The 25,354-nt window shown below is 37.2% G+C and overlaps 1 long non-coding RNA gene across 2 annotated transcripts; it reads left to right on the top strand.

The window, feature by feature from the left end:
* The first annotated feature begins 1,190 nt into the window (after window positions 1–1,190).
* On the top strand, window positions 1,191–21,664 carry LOC132539792 (uncharacterized). Of its 2 annotated transcripts, none has more exons than XR_009551085.1 (3): window positions 1,191–1,261; window positions 8,850–8,982; window positions 21,498–21,664. It is a non-coding gene; the product is annotated as an uncharacterized LOC132539792 (long non-coding RNA). The 2 variants fall into 2 exon arrangements; XR_009551086.1 differs by lacking the exon at window positions 21,498–21,664 and adding an exon at window positions 14,392–14,477.
* Window positions 21,665–25,354: the final 3,690 nt, after the last annotated feature.

Here is a 25,354-nt window from a genome sequence, read left to right as displayed (position 1 = left end):
TGATTTTTGTTTCTGGTGAGATAAAGTGGTTCAATTTCATTCTTCTGCATGTTTCAACCCAGTTTTCCCAGCACCATTTATTGAAGAGAGCCTCCTTTTTCCATTTAATCCTTTGGGCCCCCTTATCAATGATTAGATGTCCATAGGTGTAAAAAGTGGGATCTTTTAAAGACTTCTAAGTTCTATGCTTTCTCTTCCTATGTCACACCTACATCCATTACTAGCTCCAGCATTCTTCATTTTTTTCTTTCCTTCTGGGTAAGGGAAACAAGGAGATTGACTTTCTCCTCAAGTGTTCTCCAGATTATCTTCCTTCTGAGTGATGAGACCAAAAACAAAGGGTCCTGGTTATAAAATTTCCAGGTCCTAATCTTCCCGTATCATTTCCTCTTCTGGAAGTATGGACCAAAATTCCACCATGTGAAGAAGCAAGGACTTTTGACTTCTGTAATTGCTTCACCTCTAGGCATGGGTGTTGTACATTGGTCCATACTCCCAAGCCTTACCCTATCTTTCCCTAGCAGGACAGGGTTCTGGAGAGGTAATATCTGAAATTTAAGGGAGTTTTGGAAGAATGCAAAATTTAGTAATATGATGTAGACATATAACATTTTTTTACAATATTTTTCTCTTGTTTAGCATAGTGAACTGATTGAAGGAGTCATGACTGTGGACTCCCATGATTTATATACCTTCTGTATATTCTATTTAAACCAGTCAATAGTGTGGGTAGTGTGTGTGTGTGTGTGTGTGTGTGTGTGTGTGTGTGTGTGTGTGTGTGTATGTGAGTGTCTGGAGAGAAGGTGCATGCTTGTATAATAGAGCAAGGAAGGCCTAAGTAAGAACTCTTCTGAAAATCAGCACTTCCACTCCATTTGTTTATCTAGAAAACAATAAGGTGTGTGTGCTTGGGGTGGTGATTTTACATGATTGAAGCTTGCCTGACAATGTTTCGCTGAAGTCTGGAAATGCAAATACCTTTAAATGGGAGATGGGGTGGCAGGTGATGGTGGTGGTGGTGGAGATAATCAGAGCTGAACAGGACATTTACCTTCTTCAGCACTGAACTTAAATATTCATCCCTTGTGAACCTCCCCTTCTTCTTTAGATGGGGACCAAAGGCTTTAACCCAAGGACTTGCTTGAAGTGACTGTGTGCTCTGCAGTGTGAGCCACCACTTGGCCCTCTTGCTTTTTATTTTTAGTAAACCTTCCTTCTGTTGTACAGATGAGGTTAGGGTTATTGGGGACAGACAGACAAGGTAAGGATGCCTATTTTGGCCCTTGCTGCTCTCCCTCTCATCTTCAGCACCTCTTCCCTATGGTTTATGTATCTGTGTATATGTCAATAGTGACATTGGCTCCATTATCACAAAAATAACTACTTTTAGGGGACTATTTCTTCACTTCATCTCTTAGTCCCTGTCTCAGATATCTGCCACCTGGCACTCTCCTTCCTTACACTGAGCAAAAGTGTAGTGTGGATGTTAGCTATGGTAAAGAGAAACAGCCAAATCAGAAAAAGAAAAGAGACTAAGAAAAAAAAAAAAAAGGAAACATTTAAAATGATGTCCTGAGTACTTCTACACTTTCCAAGCCAGATAATTACTGCCTTCAATTTTACATATCTACCTATCTATCTATCTATCTATCTATATCTATCTATCGATTCTCTTTAAAGAGGTCAAGAGCTCAGATAAAATCATTGTTTTCAAATTTGGTGACTAACCACCCCAGAGGAAAATCTATGAGGGGGCCTGGGTCTGGGGGTGGGGATGGTGTTAAAAATGTATATTCTGGTATTTCAAGTCTGAAATTCCAAATCTAAGCCATTGAGAATAACTTCAGGTGGTTAATGTAAGCATTTCACTATGAGATTAGTCTAATAAAATGGCCAGTAGGCTCATAGAGTATAAATTGCTTAAGTCATTCCCTTTTATTACTTATTTATTTATTTATTTTTGGAAAAACCAAGCAGAAGCCAGAGCTTCCACCTTCTGGACCCCATAAAGAATTCTGGTCCTTATTCCCATAGGGATAAAGAATAGGGAAGTTTCCATTGGAAATGATGAGATACAAAACTGGTGGTGGGAACTGTATGGAATTATCCCCCAGTTATCTTATAATCTTGTTAATAATTATTAAGTCACTAATACAAATTTAGAAAAATAAATGAATAAATAAATAAATAAATAAAATAAAATTGCAGAAAGAAAACAAACCAACCAACCAGCCATAAGAGCCAACTATACTCCCTCCATGTTAAAAAAATGTAGAATTTCTAACATGAGAAAGATAAGTAAAGCTTGTGTAAATTGTGGCTTTTGGTAAACTCTCCATAAATTATTGCTCAAAGTATCCTTAAGGAATCATCTCTAACTAAATACAAATAAAACAGGATTACCCAAAATAGGTGCTACATTCTAGAAGGATGGTTGATGTAACTGAAAGATACTGCATAGGTAGTTTAATGTCTGTGCCATAATCTCTTCATAATATTTCATTTATAAAAAACATATTGGATAGATATGACAAAAATTATTTTTTAAAAAACTACTGTAATTGTATATCAGATGTTATAATGCAAACTAAGCATGGGCTACAGTGAAACCCATAACTATTAATAAGGTTACAGTAGGTCACAATTGTTGAGAGAAAATAAGGAAGTTGATGTATGGGAGTTCCATCTGAATAAATGGTTGTTAGAGACTATTACTGTAACCTTTGTGAGGTTAGTTAGTAAGGCTGGTACAGTGAATGCCCGAAGAAATAAAAATAAAAAATGATATAGTGAGTTTTTCTTTTTTCTTAAATTTATTTATTTATTTAAGAAAGGAGACATTAACAAAATCATAGGATGGGGGGTACAACTCCACACAATTCCTGCCACCCAATCTCCATATCCCATCCCCTCCCCAATAGCTTTCCCATTCTCTATCCCTCTGGGAGCCTCCGTTGCAGAAGGTGGGAGGCCTGTCTTCTGTAATTTAGAAGACATGTTAGGTATGGAAAACAGGGATACTTTTTTTTTTTTTTTGCCTCCAGGGTTATTGCTGGGGCTTGGTGCCTGCACCATGAATCCACTGCTCCTGGAGATCATTTTTTCCCCCTTTTGTTGCCCTTGTTGTAGTAGCCTTGTTGTGATTATTATTGTTGTTGTTGATATCATTCATTGTTGGATAGGACAGAGAGAAATGGAGAGAGAAGGGAAAGACAGAGAGGAGGAGAGAAAGATGGACACCTGAAGACCTGCTTCACTGCCTGTGAAGCGGCTCTCTGCAGGTGGGGAGTGGGGGGCTGGAACTGGGAGTCTTATAAGGTCCTTGTGCTTTGCGCCACAGGGGCTTAACCCGCTGCGCTACCACCCGCCCCCCCACTTCTTTTTTTAATGTTTATTTATTTATTTATTTATTTATTTATTTATTTATTTATTTCCCCCAGTGTTATCACTGAGGCTCGGTGCCTGCACTATGAATCCATTGCTCCTGGAGGTTATTTTACTTGCCCTTGTTGTTTATCGTCGTTGTGGTTAATAATACTGTTGTTATTGATGTCATTGTTGTTGGATAGGACAGAGAGAAATGGAGAGAGGAGGGGAAGACAGAGAAGGGGAGAGAAAGACAGACACCTGCAGACCTGCTTCATCGCCTGTGAAGCGACTCCCTTACAGGTGGGGAGCCGGGGGCTCCAACCAGGATCCTTATGCTGGTCCTTGCTCTTTGCCATACATGCGCTTAACCCACTGTGCCACCGCCCAACTCCCAAAATTTGATGATTTCTTAGGGAAGTTTCTGTATGTGTGTGAACATAAAAACAGTATTTTAAAGGAAATTATTAAGACATTACCATTTTCCATTAAAAGGAAAAGTCTACAATATAGTCAGTTACAAAGAAAAACCTTTTATTAATTCTTCTTCTAGCGTTTGCCCTTCTTCCATAGCCAGTTAATGGCTTTGAAAGTGACTGGGATCCATGTGGATTCAGTCGGCTAGGAAGGGTCATCAGTTTCCCCAATGAATGGGTACTCACGGGATGCACCACGGGAAGGTCGATCCAATGCATCCCAAAGATTCAAAGAACCTGTCACTACCAGTTACGTCTTTCTCAAATTGACTTCAAAATTTTACCTGCCAGATTGAATTATGTTCTTTTGAGCTTTGGAAAGAAAAATTTAATAGCAGTTTTCTAAAGCCTTTCTGACATTATTAAAAAGACACATATCATTCTTATATATCATATCTTAAAGGTTGACTTTAAGGAAAAATTCATTTATTAGTCCTTTCCTTTGTAAAAATCACTGTTCACATACATGGGTTAGCTAAATTTATTTAGGTGTATCCAAAGCATGAAAAGCCTCATAGAAATTGAACATGCATACAGCTTCATGCTTACGTAAAAAACAAAAGAAAAAAGAAAAAAAGATGGAATCTGAAGATATACTTTTGGACGGGGTGCGCCAGGAAGAGAGGAATAAATACTGGAAGAATTCACTTCTAGGCAGAATTTGGGAGATTAGGACTGAGAAGGGAAATACAAAGTAAAACTTGGATTGGGGTAGTGCACTGTGCCAAAGCAAAGGATTCTGGGGAGGCAGTGGAAGAAGGGCCTGGGAGGAGCTTTGTGGTCTTAAATTGGAGGTGAGAATATTTTGCTGATACCCATCATGCGGAGATGGGAAATTATATCCATGTGTCAGCATCTGTACTGTATGCACATAATTGACCCACCCCCCAAATGGGGAGAAGTGTAGCTGTTTATATAGAGAAATTACTCCGATTTTTGGTTCCTAGTGAAGCAAATGTTTTAAAATGCCCACATTTCACTCACTATATTTTATGCTCTAATGGTTGCTTCAATACTCTGGAACGACTGGAACATTTTCTACTAGTCTATTGATTTGAAATTTATTTTGGCATCGTGCCAAGAAATAGTGCCTTTATAGATCTTTAAGTTAATAGTTTTGAAATGAAACAAATTGTACTCAATAACTTGGTTCCCAAATTTCTTTTTCTGTTCTACATCTAAAGACTTTTTAAAGAGATGAAAATATGGATTTGTGAATAACTGAGCCATAGACAAGATAAACGACAACAACAACAAAAATGGACTTAGGATAGTAAGAGAAGATTTAGGTGATCCTAACTTTTACTAGTTAATTATTGTCCTATATAATTTTCTTATTCATATAAAGTAATCTCATGGCTTTAGAATACTCAATTTATAAGAATGTAGTCTCTTAAATTTTGAGTAGTATTGTGTGTAGGAAGTTGGGAGTTAAAGATTAAACTGACACCCTGGAAAATGACTCGACTCTTTTCTATAAAGCTTATGATTTCACTCATATGTTAGTCTTGTGTTTACAATCTTTATATAAATGTAATGTGATGTTACTATTTGTTATATATATATATATATATTTCTTCAGGACTCATTAAACTATATATTATGTAACTGTGTACCTCTGCATGTAAATCATAATACAGTGACCTCTACACATATATAGAGACACAGATAGATGGGGGAAAGAATAATAAATATTGCTTCTCAATTCAGAGTCTAGATTCAAATCCTTTTTTTTTTCCTCCAAGGTTATCACTGGGGCTCAGTGACTGCACTAGGAATCTAATGCTCCCAGAGGCCATTTTTTTCCATCGTTGTTGTTTGATGCTGTTATTGTTATTATTATTGTTGTTGTTGTTGCTGGATAGGACAGAGATAAACTGAATGAAGAGGGGAAGAAAGAGAGGGGGAGAGAAAGATAGACACCTGCAGACCTGTTGCACTGCTTGTGAGGTGATGTCCCTTGCAGGTGGGGAGCTGGGGGCTGGAAACAGGATCCTTACTCTGGTCCTTAGGCTTCCTACCATGTGCACTTACTCTGCTGAGCTAATGCCCAGCCCTCTAGATTCAAATCTTCACTCAATAACTGCCTATGTGACTTGGAACAAGCTACATTATATTTGGGTGATTTATTCTTCTTAAACTTCACTTAGTAATAGCAGTATATTGCAAAGATGAAGTGATGCATATAAACCATATACCACAATTCTAGAAATATATCATGAAATTTTTTAGCTATTATGGTATCCTCCCACATGGCATAAAATAATAAATTTTAACTGAACATGGACTTACTTTTTTTCCACTATATTTTCTATAGCAACTAACCTGGTATAACTTCCTGTTATATATATGAATTTTTATTATAAAATAAAGGTTCTATGAATACTTTGAACAACTCCTTTGACTTGTCTATGACTAACTCCTATCTTTCTCTTTTCCTTTCATTCTTCCTCTTTCTTTCTTCCTTTCTTATATATCTATATTTTCATTGGTGATTGATGGTATACAGTAAATACAGTTGTTGATAAAACATAAATTTTCCTTTTTCTGCAAAACACTCTCAACCCCATCCTAGGTCCTCCTCCACCATCATGCACTAGAACTTTAGAGCTCCTCCCCCTCCCAGTTCCCAGTACTTTACTTTGTACAATGTACCTCAAGAATAATGGAGTGAGGCCATGTTCCAATGTGTAAGGACCCAGGTTCCAGCTCCTGGTCCCCACCTGCAGGGGGAAAGCTTTATAAGTGATGAAGTAGTGCTACAGGTGTCTCTCTGTCTTTCTTCTTATAACCCCCTACCCTCTCAGTTTCTGGCTGTGTCTATCCAATAAATAAATGAAGATAATTAAATTAAAAAAAATGAGTCGCCTTCTTCACCTCATCTTGGATGGAGCGTGAAAGAATCATATTAAGTGAAATGAATCAGAAAGAGAAGGATGAATATAGGATGATTTCACTCATGAAGAGAAGTTGAGACATAAGAACAGAAAAGGGAAACACAAAGTAGAATTTTTGTAATTGTAGCTGACAGTACGGCAGGTGCCAAACCAAAAGTATAAAGTTTAATTGAGATGACTAAAAGTTTTGACCTTCCGTATTTATTTATCTTTACACTGACTTCTAAAACTGAGTTTTGATAGAAACTGTTGTGAATAAAAGTCTTTGATAATTTTACACAGTGGGTAGAAAGTACCCAGGGTCTTAAAATAATAGAATTAGTAGTAGTGACTATATGACTTATAGCTTATGGAATCCACTAAGTAAAGTTTTCTTTGAAAACAAATTGAGTAATTTAAATAATCTTTCCAATTTATTGGCTGAAAAGATCTTCAATTTCTTATTAGGAGATAAAGTATAAGAAGACTTATGCCTGTTGAACCTGCCTGACCTTAATATCTGCTAGTTAACACTGCATATGTGAAGAATAAAAAGCTCACCTTATCATCTTCTAGGACAGCTGTCTTCACAATGAATGACCAAGGGAAAAATAGGTTTCTCTCACTGAGGTAGGTCATTTATTATAACCAATGACTTCTTACCTTAATACTAGTAACTAGAAAGTTGTTCCTCACATTGTTAGTCCCTCAGGAGAGCAGTTAGAAAAGCAATAAACCTACCTGGAAGCAATTTACATTTATTGAATCATAGAAAAGTACAGTAAAATGTAGTCTCACCAGACACTTTAAGGACTTGTTTATTTATGTAAGCATACCTTTTTCCCCTCCTATTCTGTTCAAAGATATGGGTAATTCATCTTCCCTTTAAGAAAAGATTTAAACTCTTTGATGTTTCAAATTTATTCATATCTCATCTATAATGATATGCAGCTGTGATCTGGATCCCTGTTTTGGTTAGATAATACCACTTCCTTGGCTGATCACAGATTGGAGCCTGCAAAAGAGAAGCCATTTAAAGGCTGACTCACCATTAATTAAAAACACGTTTAGGTAGGGGAAGATAATTAGTAATAATGTAGTGTCCATTTGTATTAGATACTATACTAGACTTAAACATGTTTTATCTGATTACTTTCAATTTCTACATTTTACTTTAAACAATAACAAAGACAATTTTTCTCTTTTCCCCCCTTTTTAAATATCTATTTTATTTGATAGGACAGAGAGAAATTGAAAGGGAAATGAGTTAGGGAGGGAGGGAGAGAGAGAGAGAGAGAGAATTGTTACACTGCTTCACTACTTGTGAAGCTTCCCTCCTTTCAGTGGGGACCAGGGGTTTGAACCAGAGTCCCAGTGCATGGTAGTGTTTGTGCTCAATGAATGTGCTACTGCACAGCCCCAACAATTTTTATTAAATATCAAGATTATCTGAAATCCCTTACCATTTAATCCCTAGAAACTCTTTTTTTTTTCCTAGAAAATCTTTTAGTGGGCTTATGGAGGTCAGAATTGTAGATTCATAAAACTTTTAACACATTGGCAGCTGAGTCCTACTAGCTCTGATTAAATAAGTAAAACAGATTATGAAATTTTGTTGTGTCTATTAATCTGAGTGAATAGACTTGAACAGAAAAAGTTTTCTCAGGGAAAGACTATGGCTACTGACTGTGGAAGCACAACTTCAGCTCTCACAGCACCAATAGTCAGAATAATATAAATATAGGTAATCAAAAAACACAGATTCATGCTAGATTAATTCTTAATGTTTTAGAATTTGAAATGGAAGTAATCATATTAAGTGAAATAAGCTAGAACAGGACAAATATCAGGTGATCTCACTCATTGAGACTCAAGGAACAAAGTAAGGTGAACTACCAAAGGAAACATTAATAACTTATGGTCATTTTCGACCAGTTCAAAGTGACGAATGGGGGAAAAGGATAGAGGTTGGTAGGAGGCTGGAATACTACTGCACTATGGTGGAGGGAGATGAGAATTTGGTGGTGGATATGGTACACTGTACAACAATAATATAAAGTAATGTTTTCTCTATAAAATCCTTTGGGACAAAAATGAAGATTTGCCTCTGGCTTGTTGATTCTATTTCCAGATCTGAAAAAATAAACAAGCAAACAATAGATCATCCAACTCCCCAATCACCAGACTGGTTTTGAAATTTAGGGAAGATGAAGATTCAGGCTAGAAATAATGGCTGAATATAAGGCCTGTAAGAATGGCAACAGGTAAAACTGGTCTGTTAATTATATTTAGCTTACTTATAATCACTACTGGGTATTAAAGAGTGATAATTACTCTGTTTTGCTTGGTAATTATATTTCTGTTTGTGACATATATACTTTTAAGGGAAGAGCAGGAATGGTAAGTCTAATAGCTATTTTTAAAAAAATTTTTCCCTATATTGGGGATTAATGTTTTACAGTCACCCGTAAATATAGTAGTTTATACATGCATAACATTTCTCAGTTTTCCACGTAACAATACAACCTCCACTAGGACTTCTGTCATCCTTTTCCAAGACCTGTATTCTTCCCCCCACCCACCCTAGAGTCTTTTACTTTGTTGCAATACAATAACTCCAGTCCAGGTTCTGCTTAGTGTTTTCTCTTCTGATCTTGATTTTCAACTTCTGCCTATGAATGAGATCATCCTATTCTTCTGTTTCTGACTTATGTCACTTAACATGATTTCTTCAAGCTCTATCCAAGATGGGCTGAAAATGGTTAAATCACCATTTTTTAAATATCTGAGTAGTATTCCATTCTGTATCTATACCACAACTTGCTTAGCCACTCATCTGTTGGACACCTGGGTTGCTTTTAGATTTTGGCTATTACAACAGTGGAAAATGTCACAAGATGTAATATTTGGACACATAAGCACAAAACACTGAGAAATTTTGTATAATGAATGGATAATATCTGAGGTGGTAAGTTAACTTATATTCAATGTCCTTACAGCAAGCGCTTTCATGTTTGTACACACTACACTCCTCTTGAATGTCTAACAACAACAACAACAACAAAAAAGGAAGTGTTAATAACATTAATTAATTATAAATACATGAAAGCAAATACAGCAGCATGAAATATTGTCATATTTTTTCTTTGAAGTTCCCTCTTTGAAGAAATATGTGTTCAAATACTCCACAAATCTATTCCAATAAATCCTTTTCAATTCAGAAAGGGACAATGATAATGTAGCTGTATTTTCACTGATATTTTATGCATATACTTTCTTGAGACTGACCCTATTAGGTGTTGTTTTTCTTTCTAATATTTTGTTTTTAAAAGTCATTGGCAAGATCCTTTTGATCTTTCTTTTTGTCTTTATTTTTTATTTATTTTATTTCCATTTTTAATCAAGCTATTTATTTATTTTATTAAAATTTTATTTATAAAAAGGAAACACTGACAAAAACCATAGGATAAGAGGGGTACAACTCCACACAATTCCCACCACTGAAACTCTGTATCCAATTCCCTCCCCTGATAGCTTTCCTATTTTTTAACCCTCTGGGAGTATGGACCCAGGGTTATTATGGGGTGCAGAAGGTAGAAGGTCTGGCTTCTGTAATTGCTTCCTCACTGAACATAGGTGTTGACAGGTCGATTCATACTCCCAGCCTGTCTCTCTCTCTCCCTAGTGGGGTGGGGTTCTGGGGAAGCAGGGCTCTAGGACACATTGGTGGGGTCATCTGCCCAGGAAAGTCAGGTTGACATCATGTTAGCATCTGGAAACTGGTGGCTGTAAAAACAGTTAACATATAAAGCCAAACAAATTGTTCACTCATTACTTGGTGAGACCTTTCCTTTCATAGGATTCTCTAATTCCATTTCAGGTGGTTCACTTCCTAACAAAGTCCCAAAACCTAGATATAGACCAGGTTTCATGAGATAGGGCATATGTTCACATGTGTCCATAAATTAGGGCAAAATGTATACCTGAAAGCAAAAGTACACAATAATCTGAAGTGAGTCAGTATATGCAGCAAGCAAGTAGAAATATCTAAAAAAGACACCATAAAGTTCATAATGAAATAGTGTCTACTCATGTGGGGAGGGACCATGTTCTGGAAGGAACTGGCCCATTTGGTTCCCATATGGGCTTGACCCTGAGCCCCCTCCTCTGGAGAGGTGGTAGGAGACTCCTCTCTTGGCCCCGTTCACTAAAGTAGTCCCAGGGACTTCCAAGCGAATGATTCTTTCCGAACTTCCTCATGCCCTTCCCCAACTTCCTCATCACTGCCCCAACATATAAGATTAGCATCCATGAACACTTGTGGCCATACCTTCTATGGTGCCCTCTAGAGCTTGCACTGGACTTGCCACCTGGCTTGTTTGTTTAGGATTGGCTAAAGGCCTCAGCCCACCCTCATGCTTAATGGTGTATCTGTTCAGCTATACACTCAGTAAACAATCTGTCTCTCTGAAGCACTCCTGGAGGTTCCTGGTTTTCTCTGCAAGCTCACCCTCACCACTGGTTTCTGCCGTGATGGCGTGTGGTCTCCCTGTCCAGTCTGCAGGATAGAGGGATATACATAGAGACCCTGCTCATCTACTTCCTATTACACTTCCCTCCCTCACTCCAAAGCTAACCTTATCAAAGTAAGGACTGCAAAAACTAAATAAGGGCAAGAGACTGGCATACTTTAAGGATGACTCTTTAGTCACTATCAGGCCACCCCATCAGCTGGGGCCCTAGTTGGGGAGTCCTGAGATTCCCAAACAGTTATGATGGGCCTAGACCTTGAATAAATTCCTCTCTCCATTGTTAATGGTTATCTTTAAGAGGAACAACACAATAGACCCCTTTGTGACCCCCCATAGGACCTTACTCTCAATGTGGATCAACAACACTAGAGAATGTTCCATTCTCTGAAGGAAGGCTGGACAGCATACTCTATGCTATACCTGAGGACGATGGGTCCTGATATGGGGCAGCTTGGAACATTCTTACTCATGACCAAAAAATGTAAGCTCAGATCTACAGGGATGTAGAGGTCACATAGGCTCCTAAGCTGAATACATACCCCAGATCATATCAAATTGATGGGGTTTACAGTCAACAATATTTGTACACCTTTCCCATATTTGGGAGCTACTCTCTTCCCTAATCCAACTTTCTCTTTTTTTTCAACCATAACATCATCTCCCCAGACAATAACTTGGATCCACCTGCATATCAAGTGTCAGGCTCAGGAAAAAAGAAAGAAAGAAAAGAAAAAAAGAGAAAAAACTAGTATAGTCATAGACTTTTTGGAATATATTTAAAATAGGCCTACTAACTATCCACAAAACAAAGACCTCTCAACTCTTCATGTGAACTTTTCTAGCCTTTAGGTTCCTGATTAGTCTTCTTGTCTTTCTATCTACCTACCTGCCTCCCTCTCTCTCTCTCTCTCCCTCTCTCTCTTCACCAGGGCTTCACAGCTCCATGTTATGTTTTTCTTAGAGAGAGAAAAAGAGAGAGGGGGTGGAGAGGTGATGCTGAGAGGGGAGGAGAGGAGGGGAGGAGAGAGGAGGGGCAGACAGGGGAAAGAGGAGTGAAGAGGGAAAGAGAATACTTTTTCACCAAAATTTTCTCCCATGTGGTGATGACTCAGCTCAGACTTTGTTGGCATGCAGGCACACTGTCCAGGTGGAGGAAGTTTTGGTACTCTGGTGTATTTTCCTCTTTCCCTCTGTATCTCTCTGCATCTGTTTCTATATGAAAAATGTTGTCTCACAGAGGTGAAGTCCCAACAGTGACAATAAACAAGTATACCAACATATGCTAAAAATATCTTATAGGCATATTATTTATTTTCAACAGTTTCGTGAGGTAGCCTAGATACGTAGATAATAACATCCAAGATATTGTAGCTCATATATAACAAAAAAATATAGAGAGACATCAACAATGAATGAATCTGACATTCATTCAAGCAATGGAATATTGTATGACACTCAACAAAGTCACCAAATAAGCATACATTCAGCACTGTCTGCCAGTTCTATAACATTTATCTTTTCATTCACTCAACTAACTCTGTTCTCAAGTCTCTTGTTCATCCTCTTGTACTCTCACTTAAGTCAGGTGAAATTGCCTCTTCAAAGGAGATGAGAGTCATCAAAAAGAAATATCTTCAATCAAATTCTTTAACCTCCATAACTTATCTCATTTGTTCAAATTTTTTTTTTTTTTGCCTCCAAGGTTATTGCTGGGGCTCTGTGCCTGTGCTATGAATCCACTGCGCCTGGAAGCTATTTTTCCCCCCTTTTGTTGCCCTTGTTGTTTTATTGTTGTTGTGGTTATTATTGTTGTTGCTTTCGTTGTTGTTGGATAGGACAGAGAGAAATAGAGGAGGGGAAGATAGAGAGGGGAGAGAATGATAGACACCTGCAGACCTGCTTCACTGCTTGTGAGGCGACCACCCCTCACCCCCCTGCAGGTAGAGAGACCAGGGCTAGAATAAGGATCCTTATGCTGTCCTTGTGCTTTGTGCCATGTGTGCTTAACCGGCTGTGCTACTGCCTGACCCGCTATTTAAGTTCTCTTTTCATCTAACTAAAATAGAAAAAGCAATCTCCTATTTTGGCTAGCCCTAGATTTCCTCCTTTCTTGCTTTGTAGGGACTGCACCATCATTTATTTCTTATCTCTCTCTTACATATCGAATTTAAAATGGGGGTAATATTTATCTTCAATTCTTTCAGGATTATTGTAAGCATCCAGTTAGGATTTATCTGAAAAAGTGCCTAGAGAATAACTGATGTCAACTGAAAAATAAAGGAAGATAGTGTTCCTTTCCATTCATGCTTTTCTCCATCAGAAACTGTCATTTGGATAGCACTTCCTTCTCTAAGATGAAATACTGGCAAAGGTATTGACTATAGAGAAAAAGAAAAAAACAAACCTAAGTACAATAAAATTGTCTGTGAATGTTTTGAGAATAGCTGGTGTTTAAAGTGCTTAGTGCCTTGAGAAACAGATTTAATATTCACTCATTGCTAAAACCACTACCATATAAAATGTCTGCTGCAGACAATAGGCCTGTATGTTTTGTCAGTTAATATCATGATGCAAACGAATTATCAAAAATATTTCAGATTCCCTACTGTTGTTTTCCTCGAGAAGGCTATTTTTTTTCAAGATTTCCTGACCCATGAATTCATTTTCTAGTTATAACATATGAAGAGGAAATTGTAATATATTTTCAGGGACATCTTTCTGGGGTCAGGTGATTTTAATGTAATAGAACATAAGTTGATAGAAATTGTCCTGCATTTTTCATTTTTAATAAAACCTGAACCATAACTAAAAACAGAAAGGAAGGAAGAAAATAAGTTCATGGGAGAAGTTCCTGGAAATTCCCTTTTTCCCAGTTATTGTAAGTAATCTGTTCTCAATAAAAAGTAATGAGCCAAATGATATTTTATAAAAGAGTATAAGCATCTAAGTGCAATTTCCCTGAAAGTTTCTATTTGCTCATTTTCCTAAACTGCAGGCCAAACTGTGTTATTATCTTATCTTCACAATTTTCTTTCTTCAGCTTGTTTCTTTTTCTAAAACTAAATCATCTTTTGATGTATATGGAATATTGGCACATCAATACTAAGTGATTGATTTTTTTCCCCTAATTATCACTTAAAGGAAATTCCAGACCCTCAAGAGGACCAGAATCTGAATTAAAAATGTGTGTCTGTCTGGTTGAAGAATGCTATACCTGAAAAAAAAAAAAAGTGAGCTCGCCTAAGGTGAATCTTTTAATGTTAATAAATGTATAGTATGAAGACACAAAGACAAGTTTTCTTTTTGTTTAGTTGTTTCCAAACTCTTAGTTATAAACTTAAGGACAGTTTATTAGCTTAATTTTAAGAGTAATCACACTTGTCTGAACTTTGCCTAAGTTGAAAAAAACTAACCCATTCTTCTAAGTTCTTAACACTTATTTTTTTAAAATTTATTTATTTATTCCATTTGTTGCCCTTGTTGTTTTATTATTGTAGTTATTATTGTTATTATTGATGTTGTTGTTGGATAGGACAGAAATGGAGAGAGGAGGGGAAGAGAGAGGGGGAGAGAAAGACACCTGCAGACCTGCTTCACCACCTGTGAAGCGACTCCCTTGCAGGTGGGGACCAGGGGCTTGAACCAGGATCCTTATGCTGGTTCTTGTGCTTTGCGCCACCTGCGCTTAACCCTCTGTGCTACCGCCTGACTCCCCTTAACACTTATTTGTCTTGCTCTCACACTGCCTAAGCAGTATGATCCTAGTGATGGTTACCTGATTGCTGATACTAATGCAGATATGGTTGATTTCAGGATAAATCCAGCTTTATTCTGTTTAACTTTAGTCTTCTAAAAAATGAAATATTTCACAAAAACACTACTTTGAAAGCATAGTCATAGCTGAACAGTCCATTATAGCCTATCTGAGAAATAAACCTAGATTTCCATCAAGAGATGACTGGATTAAGAAACTGTGAGATATATATTTAAATATTTATATATTTTTAATGAGAGAGGTAGAGATAGACAGACCAAAGCACTGCTTTAAAATCTTACGATTTTTAAAAATATTTATTTTCCCTTTTGTTGCCTTTTTTATTTTTGCTGTAGTTATTATTGTTGTTATTGATGTTGTTGTTGGATAGGACAGAGAGAAACTGAAAGAGGAGGGGAAGACAGAGAGAGGGAGAGAATGATAAGACATTTGCAGACCTGCTTCACCGCCTGTGAAGCAACTCCCCTGCACTTTTTGCCATCTGCGCTTAATCTGCTCTGCCCGACTCCCAAATTTTATGATTTTTTTAAGCTCATGTTAAATCACCAAAAACATTTTATGAGACGATGTCAGCAATCAAAATAGCAAAAAGCTTTTGAAATAGTCTTTTCTTTGTTCTTGAATATTTAATGAGGACTTAAAACAGGCAATACTTTGCCTTAACTAGGAAGATACTTGGGTAAGTTCAAAGAAACTTCTTGAAAGTAATTCTTCAATCTGAGTTTAAGAAATAATGAGTAAGCCATTAATCCCCCAGTAAAGAAATAAAAAATAACTAAAATTAACCACACAGAAAGGAAATAGTGAAATTAGAGCAAGAAAGAGAACAATATCTGCTCTTCAAGATGTAGTTAGGTGCAATTCTCCATATATTTCTATGTACCTTGACTAAATTTTTCACTGCACTTACATCACATTGTAGTTCATTTGCCTATTTACCTGCCTGTATCCTAGGTAGATTATAAATTCATTTGGAGGTATTAATGTGTTTTGTTCTGTTGTAGTTATATTACCTGCTGCACAATTGGCATTCCATAAATAGTCCTTGATAATCAAAGAAACAAACTAGTGACCATTATAAAGAAATGCAACAAGAGATAACTCTAGGAAAATTACAGTGAGATTCTAATTCCTTTTTCAAAATGCTTCTCAGTGTCTATCGCACTTAGCTTGGTACCATTTACTTCTTAGCACTGGAAACCTCTCAGTTCTGGACAAAACAGGATAGCTGGTCACCCTAGTTCTCTTTCCTTCTAGATGCTAGCAGGCTTGTCCTAGATCATAAGAGAACTTGGGCACATTTCTTGCTCAAATAGTGTTCAGTGCTCTTATGCTGTTGTTTGAAATTCACTATACTTGGAGAACTTACACCATTACAATTGACACACACTATGTAAATCATATATCCCTCCTCCAGAACCCTTAGGACTAGTTGTTAAACATTTTCAGCAGGGAGGGACCAGGTGATAACTTAACAGAGTAGAATTTACACATCACTGTGAGTGAAGACCTGGGATAAAGCCCCTAGTCCTCACCTACAGAGAGGGAAATTTCACAAGTAGTGAAACAATGTTTTATTCCCCCTCCTCCCCTAACAACACCCATGTCTACTGGAGAAGTGATTATAGAAGCCAGAACTCCCACCTTTTGGTCCTATAAAAATCTTTGGTCCTTACTCCCAGAGGGATATAAACTAAGGCCACTTTCAGTGGAGGGGAGGGTATATGGAATTCTGGTGGTGGGAATTGTACTCCTCTTATCCCACAATCTTGTAGATCATAATTAAATCGATCATAAAAAAAAGAAAGAAAGAAAACTGAAAAAAAAAAAAGAACCTTCATTAAAAAAAAAATGACAGCCAGCAATAGGCAACTGTGGAGACCTGTATGCACTGAAACCCAGTGATAACTGATGGTAAAACAATAAAACAAACAAGTATAAAAACATTTTCAGTGCATTAAAACTTCTCTCTAGTTACCTTCTGATACACATCTATTGACTTCAGTGAGTTCCCTGCCTTTGCAAAAATCACTGAAGGAAATAGTCTTCCAGCAACATCTCACCACCAACTGAATTGCCTTGTCCCACTTACTCAGCACAGCACAGCACAGCACTTTTTGATAGAGATTTAATGAATGAATTTCTTTGAGGAGTTGATTTTACTCCCAGATTACATAACTTTACTTTGAGGAAGATTTTGAAATCAATTTCTTCCTCCAGAAAGCTGAATAAGCACCATCATAGTCTTTTTGTATAACCAGACCCCTTGTGTTTTCTTAAATTAATTATTTTATTTTTGATAGAGAAATTGAGACGGGACTGGGGCTGGGTGGTGGCGCAACTGGTTGAGCGCAAAGGTAACATTACACAAGGACCCAGGCTTGAGCCCCCAGTCCCCACCAGTAAGGGGAAAGGTTTGCAAGTGGTAAAGTTGTGTTGTAGGATTCTCTCTCTCTCTCTCTCTCTCTCTCTCTCTCTTCCCTTTCCCTTCCTTCTTAATTTTTGGCTGTCTCTATCCAATAAATAAATAAATAAAGATAAAAGAAGTTAAAAAAAAGAAATTGAGAGGGAGTGGAATAAGAGTGTGAGAGTAAATCAGTATAAAATTACTAATAAAAATGTAGAAAAATTAAAAAATTAGAGAGAGAGAAGGAGAGACAGAGATAGCCTGCAGCATTGGATCACTGCTAGTGAAGCTCCCCCCAACACCCCAGCAGGCAGAGACCAGGGGCTTGACCTCAGATATTTGTACATGGTAACTAAAGTGTGTACTTACTCAGGTGTGCCGCTGCCTGGCTCCTCATTTCTCCCCCACTCTTTTTTTTTTGCCTCCAGGATTATCGCTGGTGCTCAGTGCCTACACTACAAATCCACTACTCCTGGAGGCTATTTTTCCCCTTTTTATTGCCCTTGCTTATTGTTGTTGTAGTTATTGTTATTGTTGTTATTGCTATCATTGTTGATGAATAGGACAGAGAGAAATCAAGAGAGGAGGGAAAGCTAGAGTGGGGAGAGAAAGACAGATACCTGCAGACCTGCTTTACCACTTATGAATTGACCCCTCCCTCAGCAGGTGGGAATCCAGGAGCTTGAACTGGGCTTCTTGCTCCAGTCCTTGCACTTCACACCGTGTGCGTTTAACCCACTGTACTACTGCTCCCCCCCATTTCTCCTATTTTATGTATAATTTACAAGCAGTTTCTAGGAATGCATATCATGCATATCACTTTTCTGTAATTTTCAGAATACATTTTTAAATACAATATTAGATGGAAAATAAATATTTATTTATATCTTGGGAAAAAGCTATTAAAAATTACTGAAGTATTGAAAGTATAGATTCTTTATTTCTTTAACCTTTCTTTAGCGAGTTCCCAGAAATCCCTATAGAAATATTTTTTTTGATTGAATCATTTCTTTCTACAAGAAAGTCCCACAGCTTCCAGTCAGTTCCTGCACTCAAGAGTCCATTCAAATGAAGAATCCTGAAATTTATGCATAATTTCATCCTAAGTTCCCCCTTAGCACTGGATAACAATATATTCACTGCTTATGTTTGACACTACTTGTTACTTACGTGAAGAATGCCAAGATCTTTTGATGTGGTAAGAGACCTTTTTAGAACATTGCTAGTAATGACATTATAAATATTTTATTATTATTATTATAATCTGAGGATTCTTAGTTTTTAATTTAATTAAAAATTTTTTTCTGCCACTGGGGATTGCTTGGGCTACAAATCCACCACTCCCTATAGCCATTATTTCCTTTTTTTTTCCCTTTCCTTTTTATTTGGCAAGACAGAGAAATTGAGAAGGAAGGGGAGATAGAGAGGGAGAGAGAAGGAAAGACACCTCCAGACCTGCTTCACTGCTCATGAAGTGTCCCCCTCCACCTTCATTGGGGAGCGGGGGCTCCAACCAGGATCCTTGTGCATGGTAATGGATTCATTTAGCCAGGGGTGCCACCACCAGGCCCCCCCCCCCAGGCTTTTTTATTTAAGTAAAAAATATAAAGTTCACTAGCACTAAGTATTTCTTAAATATCAGAACTCTTCAAATTTGACCACAACACTTAAAAAATTCTCTTAATAAGTTAAAACCTATTTCTGATAATTTATCACTTCAAATATATATATTTTTTTCTTTTAAGTCGTGAATCATCAGTAACTTTAAAATAGTTCTGCATGCATGAGAAAAATAAATTGTCTCATTATACCAAACATGTTTGGCATGTAGAATTCTTAAGAACATGAAACTTCTTTTTAATTAAACTAATTTTTAATTTGATGGTGATGTCTCAATATAGAACTGCTTTGAAATTATTTTTTAAGAATATTAGAGCAGCTGTCAGGATGAAATGTGCTTATATCTGACAAGGAATTCTAAAAGTCAAGCCGTAATAATCTAAATCATTGGAAGTCCTGTACCCTAAAAGCAAGTGTACTTCACTAGGTAATAAAATATTCAAATTGCTTTTATTGACTAAGTGTTTAATAATTAACATTTTATCCTACCCTAAAACAAATAATCCAATCATCTTGTTTCCTATTTTACATATTTTCTTCTAACTTGTTTTCATATCTTAATTAATATAATTTATTCTTAGAGAAACCCAAGAGTTAGTTAACTAGAAAAGACTTCAATTTATAGTCATCATAAAGTATTTTTTGAAGTAAATGACATAAGAAATTGTTTCTTTTATATCATTTATTCTTTTATCATTTTATTGGGGGCTTAATTGTTTACACTACAGTTTTTGACACTACAGTTTTTGACACATGGGTGGAGCTTCTTACCTCTTTGTGATAGATGTCTGCAAAACACTCTCATAGCTAGTTTACTTCCATTTCCACCATCATGTATCAGGGCCTAGCACCCTCTTCACCCCACTATCCCCCTCCTTTCTCTCCTTCCCCAATGCCCTTTGCTTTGATGCAACACACCATATCTAGACCAAATTTTACATTGTGTTTTCACTTTCTGTCCTTGTTTCTTAAGGCACTCATTCAAAGATATATATGTACATCTATGTTCATAGCAGCACAGTTTATAATAGTCTTGGGAGCAACTCACATGTCCCAAGACAGATGAATGGCCAAGGATATTTATTTCATCTGTTAAAAGTCTTCTTTTTCATCTTCTTGACCTTATCTTGGATAGAATTTGAAGGAATCATGTTAAGTGAGATAAACTAAAATGGAGGAACAAATAACAAATGGTCTCTCTTATAGGTGGAACCTTTTAAAACTATTTAAAGGAAATGCATAGCACTCATAACAAACACCAACCAAGCAATTAATTTTATTGTATATGAACAAAAGGTAGTCTAGTCTCTAACTTTTGGAACACTAAAAAAAATAATCATTACTTTTTTTTTATTGCTAACATTGTTATCAGTAAGGGGTCTGTGACTGGACAATGAATCCACTGCTCTCAGCAGTCAATTTTTTTTAATTAAATAGGACATATAGAAATTGACGGGACAAGAGGAGACAGAGGGAAGGACAGAGAGACACCTGCAAGCCTGCTTTACCACTTGTGAAGTGTCCACTCTGCAGGTAGCAAGTGAGGGGTTCTAACCCAGGTCTTTGTGCATTGTAATGTGTGTGCTTTACCCAGTGAACTACCTTTTAGTTGAGCATGTAATACAAGTCAGACATGATAACATGTACTTTACATACCTTGTCTTTGTAGATCACTTTATTGGAGAAATATTGAATTATGAGAATTTTGTCACAGATGTACAATTTCACATCTTCTCATGACAGCTGTCAGCACACTACAGCCTCCACCAACTTGTCATCTTTCTTTGCAATATAGCAACATAAAAGAGGAAAAAATAAATAAGAAAACTCAAGTATACATGGTTTATTGCAGCGAATTCAAGGAATCTAAAGGAGGAATGTGGAATGAGACTTTTGACACGTTTTAAGGAAAAAAATCGGATAATCCGAGTAATTTTATGTATAGATATTTGTTTGAATTGCTTTTAAATCTTTTGGAGAATCTTGAGGGGGCAGTGGTGAATCCAGTTAAGCGCATATAGCAACATGCTCAAGGATCCAGGTTTGAGGCCCCACTTCCTATCTGTGGGGGAAACACTTCACATGTGGTGAAGTAGGTCTGCAGGTGTCTTCCTCTTCCCATCTATCTCCATCCCTCTCTCAATTTTTTTTTTCTGTTCTGTCAAACAAAAAAAAGAAAAAGAAAAAGAAAAAAAATGCTGTTGGGAGCTGTGAATTTGAAGTGTCGGTACCAAACCTCAGCAATTATTCTGGAGGTAAAGGAGAGAGAGAGAGAGGAAGAGAGAGAGAGGAAGAGAGAGAGACAGAGACAGAGAGACAGAGAGAGAGACAGAGCCGACAAATTACTTTTAAATTTAGAGTTGACAAGATACAAAAAGTTCTTCATACATAAGATTGATAGGCTGATGAACAATTTGTTTTTCTTTATATCTTAATGCTTTTCAGACACCAAGTTGTAGATGCTACCATGACACCATCCTGACTCTCCCAGGGAAGACAACTTCACCAATGTACCCTGGAACCCCATCTCTTCAGAGCCCTGCCCCACTAGGGAAAGATAGAAATAGACTGGGAGTATGGATCAACCTTCCAATGCCCATGTTCAGAGGAGAAACAATTACAGAAGCCAAATCTTCCAACTTCTGCACCCCATAATGATCTTGGGTCCATGCTCCCAGAGAAAGAATAGTAAAACTTCCAGTGGAAGGGATGGAATATGGAACTCTGGTGGTGGGAATTGTGTGGAATCATACCCCTCTTAAGATTTTGTCGATATTTTTATTTTTTAATTTATAAATAAATTAAATTAAAAAACAACAAAAAAGACTCATCAGTTGATAATTTTCAAAGTAATTTATGAGAGTACTATTGTACTACTTTGTTATTGTTGGTTCTTGAAGCTGTTGATAATATTTTTCTGAGAGTTAAAACAGGTCTGAATTATCTTGATACGTAATAACTCAGACTACTATGAATATAACTCCTATCACTATTCCTGGAACAAGGGAGGTATTTGACAGGCACTTTTTGAATGACCACAGGTAGCAAGTAAATGAGAACATAAACTGACAAATATTTCATTATAGCTATGATACAGTAATGCCATCTTTATCTTCTAGCTTATCTCATTCTAAAAGGATAAGCTTTGTTTTTCCTAGCTGAAATATGATCTCTACCTCATTACCACATGAAAGTAAATACGCTTTCATTGTCAAAACAGTTATGTTTTATTTCAGGTTTTCAAACATGTTTCTGATATACTTTATGTAAAGATTATGTGGGTGGAGAATCTTAACCTATTGCCAGGGTCCTGAGATCAGATGCACACCAAGGTGAAGAGAAATTAAGCACAGCAGCAGCCATACAGTTGAACAGAAGAGGTCAGGTGGAAACACACACAAATGACATCCCTAGCTAGGACAGTGTGAAGTGTACCCTCCATCGCAAGCTTCAAGGAGTATTTATTTGTAAAACTTACATTTTTCAGACAAAAAAAAGTGAACAACAAACAAAAACTGGTGGTTATACATTACAAAAGACAAAGATCAGAATAAGTTTCTTTTTTATTGCACTTTGTGCCATGTGCGCTTAACCTACTGAGCTACACCAGACTCCCAATCCATTTCTTTTAAGATTTATTTGTTACTGGAGAGAGACTGAGCGATGAGGGGGAAATAGAAAGGGAGAGAGACAAAGAGACACCTGCAGGTCTACACTATATAGTATCAATTTTTATATTTACTATTGTTACTGAAAGTTTTGTCTGTGATAGGTTTTGCCAAAGAAAGGTCTAGACCCTGTATCATATAAATGGCTACTACAGTTTTAACTGAGGTCAATTGGCATATGAGATCAGCACTACTGACTGAATAAGAAAAGTATCACTCAAGCAATCAGTTCTATTGCTTATTTTGAGAAAAAGGAAACCATGAAAATTGAAAACTTAAATTAATGCTTTGCTAAATTAATTGTACCAGGCTTAATTTAATAAAATATAAGTAACTAGTTCATCTAAGAAAATATTGTATAATTCAGCAACACAATCCACCATGAAACTTGAACTAAATGGCTATGGTAACATATGCCATTAGAGATTGATCTTGGCCACATGTAAAGAATATCACACTATGCAGACGTTACACAGGCCCCAGATCAAATTTATGGGGTTTACAGTTAATAATATGTATATACTTTCCCCACATTTTGGAGCTACTCTCTGCTCTGATCAGCTTTCTAGTCCTTTTTCCAACTATGACACCATCTCCTCAGTCAATACCTTTGGTTTACCTGTATGTTAGCTGTCAGGCTTGTGCAAAATCTAGTAAAGTCATGGGACCCTTGGAATCCACCTAAAATAGACCTACTAGCTTTCTCCAAAATGGAGACCCCAAATCTCATCTGCTATATTCTTGCCTTTAGGTTTCTTATTTATTTAACTTTTTTTTTCTGCTTTATATCTTAATGCCTTTTTAGCCACCAAGTTGCAGATGCTACCATGATGCCAACCTGACTTCCCTGGGCAGACAACCTCATCAATGTGTCCTGGGGCATGCCTCCCCAGTGCTTTGCCCACTAGGGAAAGAGAGAGACAGGCTGGGAGGATGGGTCCATCTGCCAACGCCCATGTTCAGTGGGGAAGCAAGTCCATGTTTCTACTGGAAAAAGATAAACATAGTAGTTTTTCATCATGAAAAGAGATAGTTCTACAAATCCCAAGTAGAACTTTGTTCCTATCTCATTGGTCAAAATTTCATGATTCTTAGCTGAAAGTAGGACTATGAAAGGGAACTAAATAAACATCAGCTAAACAACCCGAAAAGCAGGGAATTCTACTAGTTACAATGAGGTGGAGAGTAGACTTGAGTATATGATCATTATCCTTTCCATGGTTCAAGTTTATCCTCATTCTTGTGTGAGATATTTTTTTTTTAATTTATTTTTTATTTAAGAAAGGATAAATTAACAAAACCATAGGGTAGGAGGGGTACAACTCCACACAACTCCCACCACCCAATCTCCATATCCTATCCCCTCCCCTGATAGCTTTCCCATTCTCTATCTTTCTGGGAGCATGGACCCAGGGTCGTTCTGGGTTGCAGAAGGTGGAAGGTCTGGCTTCTGTAATTGCTTCCTCGTTGAACATGGGCGTTGACTGGTCGATCCATACTCCCAGTCTGCCTCTCTCTTTCCCTAGTAGAGTGGCTCTCTGGGGAAGCGGAGCTCTAGGACACATTGGTGGGGTCTTCAGTATAGGGAAGCCTGGCCGGCACCCTGATGGCATCTGGAACCTGGTGACTGAAAAGAGAGTTAACATACAAAGCCAAACAAATTGTTGAGCAATCATGGACCCAAAGGTTGGAATAGTGGAGAGGAAGTGTTAGGGGGGTACTCACTGCAAACTCTAGTGTACTTCTGCTTTCAGGTATATATTTTGCACTAGTTTAAGGATACATGTGAACATATGCTCTCTCTCACAGAACCTGGTCTATATCTAGGTTTTGGGACTTTGTTAGAAAGTGAACCACCTGGGATAGAATTAGAGAATACTATGAAAGGAAAGGTCTCACCTGAGTAATGAAGCTGAAGGGTTGTCATTCCACACGTGAAGTCTCTGGACACAGTCCTAGCTGAAGCATCTTGAGATGGAAATCGTTGTGTTGACCAGGTTGTGATCGGCAGATGCAATATTATTTGATATGGATTGGGAAAGGCATGCGGGAAAGTGGGCCCTATCCTAAGGTTCCAGGACTGGGGGAAATATAGGCTCTCTAGTGGAGATGTGAGGTTCCTGCTGTCTTAGGGTTCAAAAAGACAATGGATAGTTAATGTTATCATCACATTAATTGGTAATTGGGTTAACTTTGAAAAGTCCTTTTGTTAGAGTTTGCTGTATAGTACCCAGTATCTTGTAATGAGATATGTTTTATGCTGAAGCTCTGCAAGCATTTCATACCTCAATAATGAAGTAATCACTATGGGGGGCAATGTGTAAATTCCCAGTGTATGTATACCATAGAAATAAAAACACACAGGTGGAGGGTAGGTAGCATAATGGTTATGCAAAGAGACTTTCATGCGTGAGGCTCCAAAGCCCCAGGTTCAATCCCTGGCACCACCTTAAACCAGAGGTGAGCGGTGCTCTGGTAAAACAAAAAAAAGAGAGAGAATTAAAAACACAAAATTTGACACTGACAGCATAAACTTAACAGATGGTAATAGTTTTAATAAGACTGCATAAAAAATGTTTATTAAAATCCATTAGAAGCATTCAAATTATCTGTGATGGTTAGTACTATAGTATA

The sequence above is a fragment of the Erinaceus europaeus genome, chromosome 8, assembly GCF_950295315.1.
Source record: "Erinaceus europaeus chromosome 8, mEriEur2.1, whole genome shotgun sequence".
NCBI lineage: Eukaryota > Metazoa > Chordata > Mammalia > Eulipotyphla > Erinaceidae > Erinaceus > Erinaceus europaeus.
Note: the sequence above shows the minus strand (reverse complement) of the source record. Positions and strands in the feature narration are given on the sequence as shown.